Source organism: Phoca vitulina, unplaced genomic scaffold (assembly GCF_004348235.1).
Source record: "Phoca vitulina isolate PV1807 unplaced genomic scaffold, GSC_HSeal_1.0 scaffold125, whole genome shotgun sequence".
In the NCBI taxonomy this organism is placed as follows: Eukaryota; Metazoa; Chordata; class Mammalia; order Carnivora; family Phocidae; genus Phoca; species Phoca vitulina.
Window position 1 is genome coordinate 192,892 of NW_022589828.1, and position 14,461 is coordinate 207,352.

The 14,461-nt window shown below is 43.9% G+C and overlaps 1 non-coding gene across 1 annotated transcript; it reads right to left on the minus strand.

Moving 5' to 3' along the window:
• Window positions 1-5,112: 5,112 nt before the first annotated feature.
• On the minus strand, window positions 5,113-5,185 carry TRNAK-UUU. The gene has a single exon. It is a non-coding gene; the product is annotated as a tRNA-Lys (tRNA).
• Between the last annotated feature and the right edge of the window lie 9,276 nt (window positions 5,186-14,461).

Sequence of the window (14,461 nt, forward strand, 5' to 3'; positions counted from 1 at the left end):
GCACGCGGTCCTTCCCGGGACAGAGCCGGGGCGCGCACAGCACAACCCAGCGGGGGTCGGCGGGGTAGGGGGAGGGCGGCCCTTCGCGGGCAGAGCTGGGGCGCGCACAGCACAACCCAGCCGGCGGGGCAGGTTGCGCACAGCCCTTCCCGGGGCAGAGCGGGGGTGCGCCCCCCTCGCCAGCCCCGCTCCTGCAGCTCGGGCCGCGGCCTCGGCAACTCCCTGACACCAGCGTCCCCTCGCGGAGACAGACGGAGAGACATCGCTAGTCACTTTCCGGCCAATTTCAGGTTTCCCTCGCTTCCAGGGAGACTCTTACTTCAAACGGCCTTTAATTCGGGCCTTCTTAAGGCAGTCCAGGCGGGATGGAGCTTCCTTTCGGCCGAGATTTCCTCAGGACAAGGGTGGTCTTGAATTCAGATTTGTTTTCCCAGACTTCACGTGAAGGAGGAGGGAGCCCAGAGACAGGAACCAGACCGCAGGCTACCTGTTCCTCTTAAACCCCCAGGGATACTCTAGATCCGAGAAAAGTGAAACGCGATTATTCCTTTCGGGCTTTTACCCTCCTAGATCTTCGTCATCCCAAGGAGATGCTGCCATCTTCAAAAGATGCTGTATTCTCCCAAAAAGCAGTTTTCTTGCAAATTTTCTTACTGCAACCCAGAATCAGAAATACATTTTAAATCACAACTCAATACAGTATGCAAACAAATATGTGTCTATATAGAGAGTATATCCAACTGAGTCTATGTATCTATCTACAGAGAGAAACCCAACTCCACCAAACAATATTTTACTACATGGGATTTATTCTGATATTTCCTATTCCTATTCTATTTCATTTCTTAAAATACCAGTCTTGACTTTTTTTTAAATATTGACTTTACGCTCATTCACTTCTGAAACACAAGATGGATTGAAAAACACTGTCACCTATATAATGGTATTAGAAATGGCTTGTCCTTCAGATGTTGGCGGGGATGCGGAGAAAGGGGAACCCTCCTACACTGTTGGTGGGAATGCAAACTGGTGCAGCCACTCTGGAAAACAGTATGGAGGTTCCTCAAAAAGTTGAAAATAGAGCTACCATATGATCCAGCAATTGCACTACTGGGTATTTACCCCAAAGATACAAATGTAGGGATCTGAAGGGGCACGTGCATCCCGATGTTTATAGCAGCAATGTCCACAATAGCCAAACTGTGGAAAGAGCCAAGATGTCCATCGACATATGAACGGATAAAGAAGATGTGGTATATATACACAATGGAATATTATGCAGCCATCAAAAGGAATGAGCTCTTGCCATTTGCAACGACGTGGATGGAACTGGAGGGTGTTATGCTGAGTGAAATAATTCAAACAGAGAAAGACATGTATCATCTGACCTCACTGATATGAGGAATTCTTAATCTCAGGAAACAAACTGAGGGTTGCTGGAGTGGGGGGTGGGGTGGGAGGGATGGGGTGACTGGGTGATAGACACTGGGGAGGGTATGTGCTATGGTGAGCGCTGTGAATTGTGCAAGACTGTTGAATCTCAGATCTGTACCTCTGAACCAAATAATGCAATATATGTTAAGAAAAAAAAAAAGATAGCAGGAGGGGAAGAATGAAGGGGGGAAATCAGAGTGGGAGACGAACCATGAGAGACGATGGACTCTGAAAAACAAACTGAGGGTTCTAGAGGGGAGGGGGGTGGGGGGATGGGTTAGCCTGGTGATGGGTATTAAAGAGGGCACGTTCTGCATGGAGCACTGGGTGTTATGCACAAACAATGAATCCTGGAACACTACATCTAAAACTAATGATGTAATGTATGGTGATTAACATAACAATAAAAAATTTAAAAAAAAAAAAGAAATGGCTTGTCCCTCTGGGGTCAGATAATGGAGTGGAAGACAGTGACCTTTTCCTGAGGGTGGGACCAGCAGTCAAAGAGTTAAGGAAAAGGTTCCAGTTCCCCCAGCTTTTCTTTTTGGTATTGACAGTGAACATGTTAACTCTGAGCCTCTGTATTCTGTATGCCTTCCTGTGTGTTTATTCCTGCAGTGGGTGAAGGAATACTACACATTCTAGAGAAGTCCTCTGTGATTCAGGTTTTCCCACCTCTGTCCTACATTTGTGAGGTGGTTTCTCTTCCCCTTCATCTGCTGAAGGATTCTTGCATCCAACCTATTGTTCTGATGGTTCCCACTACTTGGAGAATTCTTACCTCATATCTCTATAGGATTTACCCCCACCCCCCACACCTTCTTCAAGCTTTTGTTCAAATGGCAGGACCAATAAATCCAAAGGCTTTGGAGAGATGCCACCTGTCCTCCATTTTCTGTGAATACCTCAAAGATACTTGGATATTAAGTTCCCCTTACATTTTTCCTAGGATGAGCAATTCTCACCTTCCATTGCTGTGTGTGTGTATAGTTCTATCGTTCTGTCATTTTGTTGTATGTGCAGATTTGTGTCACCACCACTGCAACCAAGATACAAAACCATTGCATTACCACAAAGATCTCTCGTGCTTTCTCTCTATACTTATACCCACCCACCACTCCCCACCATCCTTAACTCCTGGTCCCCACCAATCTGTTTTTCATCTCTGTGATGTCATTTTGAGACTGATATATATGTGAGATCAAAAAGTATGTGACCTTTTAAGATTGGCTTTTTTTCATCTAGCACAGTGCCCGTGAGATCTATCTAAATTATTGCATGTATCAGTAGTTCATTCATGTTTTTTACTGCTGAGCTGTATTCCATAGAATAGATGTACCACAGTTGGGTTAAGCAGTCACCCACTGAGAAACCCGTTGGTTGTTTCCAGTTTGCGCAATTACAAATAAGGCTTCTCTGAAGAATAGTGTACGGTTTTTGTGTGGACCTAAGTTTTCATTGTTCTGGGATAGATACCTGGGAATGGAAATCCTGGATTGTATAGTGAGTGTTATGTGTCGTTTCTTTAAGAAACTGCCAAACTGCTTTCCCATCTCCCACTCCCATCAGCCATGGGTGACAGATGGAGGGTCTCTGTGTTCCTTTAACTCTTCTAACAGATGTGCCGTGATACCTCATCATGGTCTTAATTCACATTTCCTACACGACTAGTGATATTGAACATCTTTTCATGTGCCGTTTGTATATCCTCTTTGGTGAAATGTCTCTTCATATCTTTTGCCCATTTTCTAATTGATTGTTGTTTTAATGTTGAGTTTTGAGGATTCTTTGTATATTCTAGATATGAGTCTTTTGCCAGATATGTGGTTTGCAAACATTTCCTCCCATCTGTAACTTACCTTTTTATCCTCTTAAAAAGGTCCTTTGCAGAGCAAAAGCTTTTAGTTTTAATGAAATTCATTTGGTCAAATTTGTCTTTTATGGGTGTGTTTTTGGTGTCATGTCTAAAAATCTCCAAGCCTGAGGTCCTCCAAATTTTCTTATTTTTCTCCTAAAAGTTTTATACGTTTATGTTTTACTTTCAATCTTTCATTTCCAGTTAATTTTTTAATACAGTGGAGGTTTAGGTTGAGATTAGTGCTTTTTTTTTTTTTGGCCTAAGGATATCAAATTTCTCCAACACCAGGGCGCCTGGGTGGCTCAGTCAGTTAAGCGGCTGCCTTCGGCTCAGGTCATGATCCCAGGGTCCTGGGATCGAGCCCCGCGTCAGGCTCCCTGCTCAGTGGAGAGTCTGCTTCTCCCTCTCTCTCTGCCTACTTGTGCTCTCTCTCTATCTCTCTGTCAAATAAATAAATAAAATCTTTAAAAAAAAAAAAATTTCTCCAACACCATTTTTTTTTTAAAAACTAAGACTTTCCTTCCTCTACTAAATTGCTTTCATGCTTTTGTCAAAAATAACTTAGCTGTACTTGTATGCGGTGATTTATGGGTCCTCTGTGCTGTCTCAGTGACTTATGTATCTAGCCCTCTGCCAATAACATGCAGTCTTTAGTACTGTGGCTGTCAAATGTCTTGAAATAATAAGAGTGATTTCTTCCACTTTATTTCTCTTTTTCTCAAAATTTGTTTTAGTTATTCTAACTCATCTGTCTTTCCATATAAATTTTAGAATGGTCATGTTCATATCTACAAAAATAACTCACTGGATTTTGATAGAAATTATGTTAAACCTGTATATAACTTTGAGAAGACTTGACATGTCCGAGTCTTCCAATCAATGGACACAGAATATCTCTCTATTTATTTAGGTCCTTGATTTCTTTCATCAGCCTTTTGCAGTTTTGTATTTTTCAGCATGTCCATGTTCTGGTAGATTTGCATCTAAGTTATTTTTTTAAGTGATGTAAGTGATACTGTATTTTAGTTCTGGTGCCCACATGTTTATTGCTAGTGTCTAGAAATACAGTTGATTTTTGTATTTTGATCTTGTATTTTGTGACTTTGCTGAACATACATATTTGTTCTAGGAGGGGTTTGTTTTTAGATTCCTTGGGATTTTCTATGTAAACCATCATATCATCTTCAAAGGGAATGGGAAGTATAATCCTAAGACAGAGAGGGAGGGGAAGTGTGTGTTTCTAAAGAAAAATACAATCCACTGAGCAGTCAACTGCACCATCAACTCACAATTGGCCAGAATTGTGGAAATGAACGGCAAAGTGTCCCTGTGTTTCTGGGGAGGATGAGTATTTCACCTAAGACCTTACTGCGCTATCTGTCAAGTAACGCAGCACCATTTGCCTTATATTAGAATGTGACATCACCAGGACTTGGCAGAGAGCTCTCCACATCTGCCAAGTAGCTCAGTTGTGAGTGTGAAAGACAGAAAATCTAAAGGTCCTGGGTTTTGACACAGTGAACACTTTACTCAATATATATAATTTCCAGTTCCTTTTCTAAAACACCCTAGCCTAGAGGGATAGCTTTCTTATACTCCTTGGACTGTGCTCCTGGGGAAATCTCTATTAAAAAGCACTAAAGTCATCTTCTGCTTGGAAGAGAATAGCAAATCTCAGCTACTTTGGTTAAGGTTGAAGGTAACTGACTTTTTGGTGTTTTCTCACTCTAGACAGGTAAAAGTCAAAGTGGAACCCAAATCTCCTTCCTCAAAGGACAAAACCTAGGGACCCTCAGACCCAGGGAAAGCAAGGACCACATTGCCTGGACAGGGACTTGAACCCTGGACCCTCAGATTAAAAGTCTGATGCTCTACCAACTGAGCTACCCAGGCTGTGGGAAAATTGTCTTATCCATACACATAAATAGGATGAAGCTTAATAGTGTGGTCCATTCATTCTTGCATTCAGGAAAGGCAACTGAGCAGGTGTTTAACCTCTATAGTCAATTCACCCAGCACTTGTTTATGTTTTCTGTAGGTAGGTAGAGAAGGAATGTAAATGGCATCAAGAAAACAATCCTTATTTGGGTACACTTGTAGAAAGGGAAAATAAACAAAAGAAACCAACAGATTGCTCCCAATAAATATTTATGGAATGTTTTTTTTTTAATTGTTATGTTAATCCCCATACATTACATCATTAGTTTTAGATACAGTGTTCCATGATTCATTGTTTGTGCATAACACCCAGTGCTCCATGCAGAACGTGCCCTCCTCAATACCCATCACCAGGCTAACCCATCCTCCCACCCCCCTCCCCTCTAGAACCCTCAGTTTGTTTTTCAGAGTCCATCGTCTCTCATGGTTCTTCTCCCCCTCCGATTTCCCACCCTTCATTCTTCCCCTCCTGCTACATTCTTCTTCTTCTTTTTTTCTTTCTTAACATATATTGCATTATTTGTTTCAGAGGTACAGATCTGAGATTCAAAAGTCTTGCACAATTCATAGCACTTACCAAAGCACATACCCTCCCCAGTGTCCATCACCCAGTCACCCCATCCCTCCCACCCCACCCCCCACTCCAGCAACCCTCAGTTTGTTTCCTGAGATTAAGAATTCCTCATATCAGTGTGGTCATATGATACATGTCTTTCTCTGTTTGACTTATTTCGCTCAGCATAATACCCTCCAGTTCCATCCACGTCGTTGCAAATGGCAAGATCTCATTCCTTTTGATGGCTGCATAATATTCCATTGTATATATGTACCACTTCTTCTTTATCCATTCATCTGTTGATGGACATCTTGGCTCTTTCCACAGTTTGGCTATTGTGGACATTGCTGCTATAAACATCGGGGTGCACGTACCCTTTTGGGTCCCTACTTTTGTATCTTTGGGGTAAATACCCAGTAGTGCAATTGCTGGATCATATGGTAGCTCTATTTTCAACTTTTTGAGGAACCTCCATACTGTTTTCCAGAGTGGCTGCACCAGCTTGCATTCCCACCAACGGTGTAGGAGGGTTCCCCTTTCTCCGCATCCCTGCCAACATCTGTCATTTCCTGACTTGTTAATTTTAGCCATTCTGACTGGTGTGAGGTGGTATCTCACTGAGGTTTTGATTTGGATTTCCCTGATGCCGAGCGATATTGGACACTTTTTCATGTGTCTGTTGGCCATTTGGATGTCTTCTTTGGAAAAATGTCTGTTCATGTCTTCTGCCCATTTCTTGATTGGATTCTTTGTTCTTTTGGTGTTGAGTTTGATGAGTTCTTTATAGATTTTGGATACTAGCCCTTTATCTGATATGTCATTTGCAAATATCTTCTCCCATTCTGTCAGTTGTCTTTTGGTTTTGTTGACTGTTTCCTTTGCTTTGCAAAAGCTTTTTATCTTGATGAAGTCCCAATAGTTCATTTTTGCCCTTGCTTCCCTTGCCTTTGGCGATGTTTCTAGGAAGAAGTTGCTGCGGCTGAGGTCGAAGAGGTTGCTGCCTGTGTTCTCCTTTAGGATTTTGATGGACTCCTGTCTCACATTGAGGTCTTTCAACCATTTGGAGTCTATTTTTGTGTGTGGTGTAAGGAAATGGTCCAGTTTCATTCTTCTGCATGTGGCTGTCCAATTTTCCCAACACCATTTGTTGAAGAGACTGTCTTTTTTCCATTGGACATTCTTTCCTGCTTTGTCAAAGATTAGTTGACCATAGAGTTGAGGGTCCATTTCTGGGCTCTCTATTCTGTTCCATTGATCTATGTGTCTGTTTTTGTGCCAGTACCATACTGTCTTGATGATGACAGCTTTGTAGTAGAGCTTGAAGTCCGGAATTGCGATGCCACCAGCTTTGCTTTTCTTTTTCCACATTCCTCTGGCTATTTGGGGTCTTTTCTGTTTCCATACAAATTTTAGGATTATTTGTTCCATTTCTTTGAAAAAAGTGGATGATATTTTGATGGGGATTGCATTGAATGTGTAGATTGCTCTAGGTAGGATTGACATCTTCACAATATTTGTTCTTCCAATCCATGAGCATGGAATGTTTTTCCATTTCTTTGTGTCTTCCTCAATTTCTTTCATGAGTATTTTATAGTTTTCTGAGTACAGATCCTTTGCCTCTTTGGTTAGATTTATTCCTAGGTATCTTAGGGTTTTGGGTGCAATTGTAAATGGGATCGACTCCTTAATTTCTCTTTCTTCTGACTTGTTGTTGGTGTATAGGAATGCCACTGACTTCTGTGCATTGATTTTATATCCTGCCACTTTACTGAATTCCTGTATGAGTTCTAGCAGTTTTGGGGTGGAGTCTTTGGGATTTTCCACATAAAGTATTATTTATGGAATGTTTAGCGAGATCTGTCAGCTCTTATTTACTGGGCACCAAGAAATAACCAAAAAGGACACAAAGAGGAACAAAGAAACAATAAAAATATAAATAGATAATAAAAAACAAGAGAAGAAAAAAAAAAAAGCAACCAATGGAGAACAATGGTAAGAATCTGCCAAGTTTGGTAACATCTACCAATCTTTTTCTTGGTGCAAGAAAAATCAAGTCATTACAAAGGAGGGGAAATGTCTGGTGACTGTGAGTGGCCCTACGGTGTGCACTTCCCTGATGTTCTTAACCCCTAAAAGAATTTTGGCAACTTGGCTGTTTCCTCTCACAATTTTTCACGGGACATGTAGCATTTTTCTCCATATGTTCAAATTCTTCTGAAGGGTCTTGTGACTTGTATCCAAGGAATCTAAAAGTTTAGTAATTTAACACTTAGCAATATCCCTTGAGAGAGAGAGGGAGACAGAGACAGAGACCCCTTCTTTAATCTTCCGTGGAAGATTTTACATTGATCTTTATCTCCTTGAAATCGTTATTTCCATTCCGGGTCTCCCATAGATTTTTTTTTTATCCCAATACCATCATTTTGTATCTAGTCTTTCTTGATCTTCCTACCTTACTTCTAGGTACCAAATACAAATATAAACATTGAAATCTGACGTTATTTCCTGTGACCCCAAATCTATGTTAAAAATACTTCTTGTGGATTGGGTTATATTTGCATCTACTTATAGTGCAAAATAATAGATAATTTGAAAACCCCCTTCACTGGAAGATGTAATGGATGTGAATGTGGAATTTGTTATCCCCCCACTTAGAGCCCCCCAGTGAAATCCTGTAAGAGACTACCTCAACTGAAGGAGGCATCTCTGACTCAGTATTTCCAATTGTTCCCACTCTGGGAATCCGCAAGGAGAGCGTTTTCACAAATCCAGGACAATGTGCCACAGTCAGATGAGTCTTCGTTTACAGAAATGTCTTAATTTACCAGCAGAAGGGCGAGATTTTTCCGAGGAGGGTGAGAACGTGGGACTTAGAGCTGTACTTCCCTGGCAGACTGATTTTCAGAAGGCGAATTTTCTGTGGCCATATTTAACTAAATATGAAAGCTCTGGAGGTAGATTTAGTTAAACTGTTTGGACGCAGTTCAGCAGGAGTTGCTTATAAAACTCACAGTCGAGGATGGCTTCGAGTCTCAGGACCGCCGCTGCGCCACCGCTTACGAGCAGGTGCATCCCCGTTAACATGCAATTCCAGGGGCACAATGAGTTTTTCCCATATGAAAACGGTTTCATTTCTTTCGCCGCGTCTTTTTCCTTCGTCCTTGCTCCCTTTTCTCAGCCTCTTTCAACCCGGTCCCCTTGAGAAGCAGGTGGTTCCAACAGCTCCTCCGAGTGCGTGCCTTCCCGATCCGCGCAGGGCGCAGCTGCCGAGCCCGCTGCCCCGAAGCTTGTGCGGCCTCCTTCCCGGGGAGGAGCCGCAAGGGAGGCGGTGGGGCGCGGCCCGCGGACCCCGCGCTGCGGAGGAGCCGGGGGCTGGGGCGTCAGCACGGCGGCCTCGGGGCGGGAAGGTCGCCACCAGCTGCCGTCGAAAATCAGTCGCCAAGAGGCTTTTCTTTTGTCCGCGAGGCAGCCAGACTTCCAGAATTCCGTCTCTGATTGGGTAGGTTTGGATCCGTTTTGACAGGGACCAGGAGTTCCTGTGTTTGGACGGACTTCTGTTTTCCGGGCTTATCTGCGGGCTCAGGCTCTCGGCAGTCTGTCCACCGGGGCTGCGGGTGCGGCTGCCCGTGCGCGGGGGTCCAGCAACCACCCCGCCGCGCGCCCCGCGAGAACCTCACGCCGCGCACAGGGGACTGGAGCCGTCAAAGTACCACCAGCCCGGGTTCTGAACCTCCCCACTGCACCTTCCCCAGGCCTCGGACCGGACAGGTGACCGACGGGCGGGGGCGCACAGGGACCGTGAGAGTCCTGGTGCCTCGTGTCCTCTCGTGCTCTTCCACTTCGCAGGGGCCGCTACCCTCGAATTCCTGCCCTTTTCTCCATTTGTCATCCCCTGCTTGTTCTTTGCATCTCAGTTCGGACGCTACCCATTACCTCCTTCTGGAAGCTTTTGCTGACTCCTCAAGACTGGTTTTTGAAGCTCCTGGAATATACCCAGGATTCCTCCACAGGTATTTTATACCCAACATTGTCAAAACCCGAACTCCCCGTTTTTCCCCAACCTGGCTCCTCACCCATCTTCCCCATCCCTATAAGCATCTGCTCCAGCTGTGGATTCTCTTTGGCTCAGATCCTAGATCCCATCTCTCAGCTCCACTCTCAAAATGTATCCATTATCCAACCTTTTCTTACTCCTTCCGTTGCTGTTACACTCGAAATCTACCATCACCTCTTGCCTGGATGTTTGCAATAGACTCTTCAGTGCTCTCCCTGTTTCTATTTCTCTTTGCCCCCCTTCCTGTCTGTTCTAAACAAAGAATTAGTGCACAACTCTCCAAGGGCTCCCCTCTGGTTCCAGGATGAAAGCTGAAGTGCTTCTAGTGACCCCTGCAGCCATCCCCTGCTCACTCCTCCCCCTCCCTGGGCCCCCCTTCCCCAGCCCCACAGCCTCCTGCTCATCCTCAGACAGTCGCAAGTCTGGTCTGCCCCAGCCTCAGGCCTTTGTCCTCTCTTGTGTGCTCTGCCTGGAAACTCTCCCCCCTCCCCCCCAAATATGTGCCTAACTCATTTCCTCCTGTCCTTTAGGGTTTTGCTCAAATATCAACCTCTCAGTGAAATCTTACCTGTTCAACACATTTAAAATTTCAAAACACTTTTTCAGGAGTCATCCCTATTATCTTCCTGCTTTATTTTTTTATTAGTACTTATATATTTTTCATTCGTCTGAATTTCCCATTAGAACGCAAATTCCATGAAGACAGAGATTTTTGCCCATTTTGTTCACAGCTATCGTCCCGGTGTCTGGAGGAATACATGTCGTACGGCAGCTCCTCACTGACAGTTTGTTAAGTAGAGGCCGAATGAATGGCCTGCCACCTACACGGGAAACACTCAGTAAAGGAGTCTTCTGCAGGAGGATGTGTAAGCAAATTTCAAGAGTTTAACCCTGAACAGGGACAGAAATGGGCTTTTCCTAGGTAAAGTGTTCCAGATTCTGTTTCTACCGCTCCTGGTCGGGTGCATAAGCCCGAGCGGCTAACCGTGGGTCCTCTGCCTCGTCCCGTGGTCTGTCATCTAGCCAGTGCCATGCAGGACTTCAGGCTCGCCTGGCACCGAGCACCTGAGACTCCATTCCCATCTGCAGAGCTGCCCACGTTCACCTCTCTCATCATTAGTTCTTCTCCTTCCCAAACCTTTAGGCTGCCCAGGAATAATCCGACTCCTGAGCCACTGGTTCCTAAGCTTGAGGACATAATGCATGCGGCTCGAAGGCGTGGGAAACTGTTCTAAGGAAGACGCACATTCCTGTAAGTCTTCTGAATACAGCTTTGAGAGATTTTACTCATTTGCTTGTTCGGCATTTTGAAATAGTAGTGGACTCACAGAGTTCAAAATGATTATACACTGACGTTTCCCTTGTCACCTACCTACCTGGTTCCTACTTTGTCCCCCATCCTCCATTGGTTCTACTGTTCTTCATTTCTTACCTATCCTTCTGGAATTTATCCACTTTCCTGTAAATATATTCATTTGTTCTGGGCCTTGCTTTTTATACTTCACAATATAGGTTGGAAATCTTTACATGTTCAAACAGAGGAAGCTTCCTTGTCTCTCTTTGTTCTGTTTTATATTTTTATTGTGAAATATAACACACAGGGAGGTAAATAAAATCTACACCTGCAGCTTAACAAGTAATCACAAAGTGAACATCTAACCATCACTCGGGATGGTGATCAGGGCCTTGTTGGCACCCAGGAAGCTGTGTGTGTCCCTTCCCTTTAAACCTCTGTCCTCCATGTTCTCCTTACGCCCCCAGAAAAACTCAGTCCTGACTTTTACAGTAGCTGTGTATTTACATTTTTTAAAAAAGATTTTATTTATTTATTTGTCAGAAAGAGAGAGATAGAGAGAGAGAGAGCACAAGCAAGGGGAGTGGGAGAGGGAGAAGCAGGCTTCCCGCCGAGCAGGGAGCCCGATGTGGGACTCAATCCCAGGACCCTGGGATCATGACCTGAGCCGAAGGCAGACACTTAACGACTGAGCCACCCAGGCGCCCTGTATTTACATTCTTAATACATTTCACCATGTACATATATATCCCTAAACAATACAGCCTAATTTTATCTGGTTTTGAAACTTACATAAGCATCATCAGACTAAATGCTTCCTTTGTATCTTCCTCTCACAAAATTATGTTTGTAAGGTTCATCCATATTGTTTTCTGTAGCTCTGATCTGTTGCCAACTGCTGAATAGTATTCGACACTGTTTATCCGAGTTAGCGCAAATGTTCTCTCCAGTTGTTTCCGATTCTTGGCTCAACAGACACCACCACTGTGAAAATTCTCCTACAGACCCTCCTGCTGAACACGCGCAGTGTTTCTCTTGGGTAGAGACCTAGGATAATAGGGTATGTACATCTTTAACTTACTAAAGTCCATCTGACTTCCACAGTATTTCTATCAGTTTAGACGCTCAACAGTAGTGATGAACGTTATTACTTAGCATCCTTGCCAGTAATTAGTACTTCTTGTCTTTTTAATTTTAGCTATTTTGGTGGAAGATCAGTAGCATCTAATTACAGGGTTGGTTTGCATTTTCCTAATTTCTAATAAGGTTGCTTGCTGTAGTTGTTTTAAAGTATGCCCACAGGGGCACCTGGGTGGCTCAGTTGTTAAGCGTCTGCCTTCGGCTCAGGTCGTGATCCCAGGGTCCTGGGATCGAGTCCCACATCGGGCTCCCTGCTCGGCGGGGAGTCTGCTTCTCCCTCTGACCCTCCCCCCTCTCATGTGCTCTCTCTCTGTCAAATAAATAAATAAAATCTTAAAAAATAAAAAATAAAAAAATAATAAAGTAGATCCACAAACTCTGTGGCACTCCTGTCATCAGAAGGTGGTCCAAATACCCTCTCCTCGCCCGGGGGCCATACTGACTGGCTTCTAACAAGCAGAGCGAAGCAGAAGAGACTGGTGACATCTCAGCCCAAACACTTCTGGCCGGTCTCCCGTCCTGTCTCACGGATGTCACGGGCATAGAAGTTCTTTCTATATTCTGTATTTTCGTGCTAGTCCTGTGTAGGTTATTTATGTTGCAAATATCTTCTCCCATTTTGTGACTTAGACTCATTCTTTCATAGTGCCTTTTGATGAACAAGTTCTTCATTTCACTTATTCTTAAAATAATCTGTAAATTTAATCTCATTAAATTTATCCATTTTTCCTGTTTAGTGCTGTTGTGTCTTATTCCTTATTCCTATCCAAAAGTCTGCAGTATATTTATTTATATTCTCTTCTAAATGCTTTATACTTTTGCCTTTTACATTTCAGCATTAATGTACCTGGAATTCGTTTCTATGTAGGGTGTATTATTTTTCCATATAGATATCTAATTTGCCAGCACAATTTATTGAAAAGTCCTGCCTTTCCATACTCTTCTGTATCCCATTTATTAAGTATAAAATGTGCTCCTTTTTTGTTCCATTGGTCCATTTGTCTGTCCTTGCACAAATACCACCCTGTCTGAGTTGATAAGGTTTTAGATGAAGTTTGGTTTGTTTTTTGGTTTGTTTGTTTGTTTTGAGGTAAAACTGGTATACAACATTAGTTTCAGGTGCACTGCATAATAATTTGATATTTGTGTACCATACAAAGTTTTCGCCACACTAAGTCTAGTTACCCTGCCTCATCATACAGTCGATGCCTTTCCCCTGTCCTCCAACCCCCTCCCCTCTGACAACTACCAGACCTATGAGATTCCTCCTGCGTGTGTCTGCCCCCCGGAGGTGGGGTTTTGGTGGGACTGCATCTCTGCCTCTCCCACCCACCTGTGATGGCCTTTTTAACCCCTTGGTGTGGACAGAGTTGTTCGGCTCTATCTCACTTCTTTTTCCATGGGCATCATTACTTTGGCTTCCAGGTAAGCTGGACGGAAACAAATGTTCCAGTTTCTCGGACAGATTTGAGTGGCGAGCACATGAGCACGCAACAGCTACAAACCTTCCCCTGGCTTGAAGCCGGATTTAGATTTCCTTTGTAATGTGTTTGCTCTGGGGCTGTCTCTACTCGCCTTCGGGCTCAGATCTGGGCACATCGCTCGGAAAGAAAGACCTGCTCAAAGTTAATGAATTAAGAAATTAGCTCAGTTCCCCGTTTTGGATGGGGGGCAATCTCGCACATGCTGACCATGTGCACCTTCTGAGAGCGTACCTGGCCTACACTGCAGCTTTCTACGTCCCGTTATTGAGCTACTCCACTGGGACGTCTAAGCTGACCGCCGACCTTCCAGACTGAATGCATGGCCCATGAGCTTATGAAACCAGGTCATTTTCTATTGCAATTTAACTGATGAGGGACACAATCACCCTAAGATCTCTGCTGGCTGTTTATTACCGTTCTCCCCTTTCAAACTATGTCTGCCTTTGCTCCTTCTCTGGAGCATGAGGTCATATGACCCATTTATGGTCAATGGGATAGGAGTAAAATAATGCACAGAACTTCCAGGTCACACCCCTACTGGAAAAGAGATGTCTTTACATTTCTACTAGCTTGAAAAGGGACAAGCTGCCTGGACGTCGGACAGAAACACACATCAAAGATGGTGGAGTGACATGACTGAGAGCCTGTGTTCTGACATCTTGGCATTCCCCTGCCCAGGTAAGCCTGGGTTGCTTATGTCCAC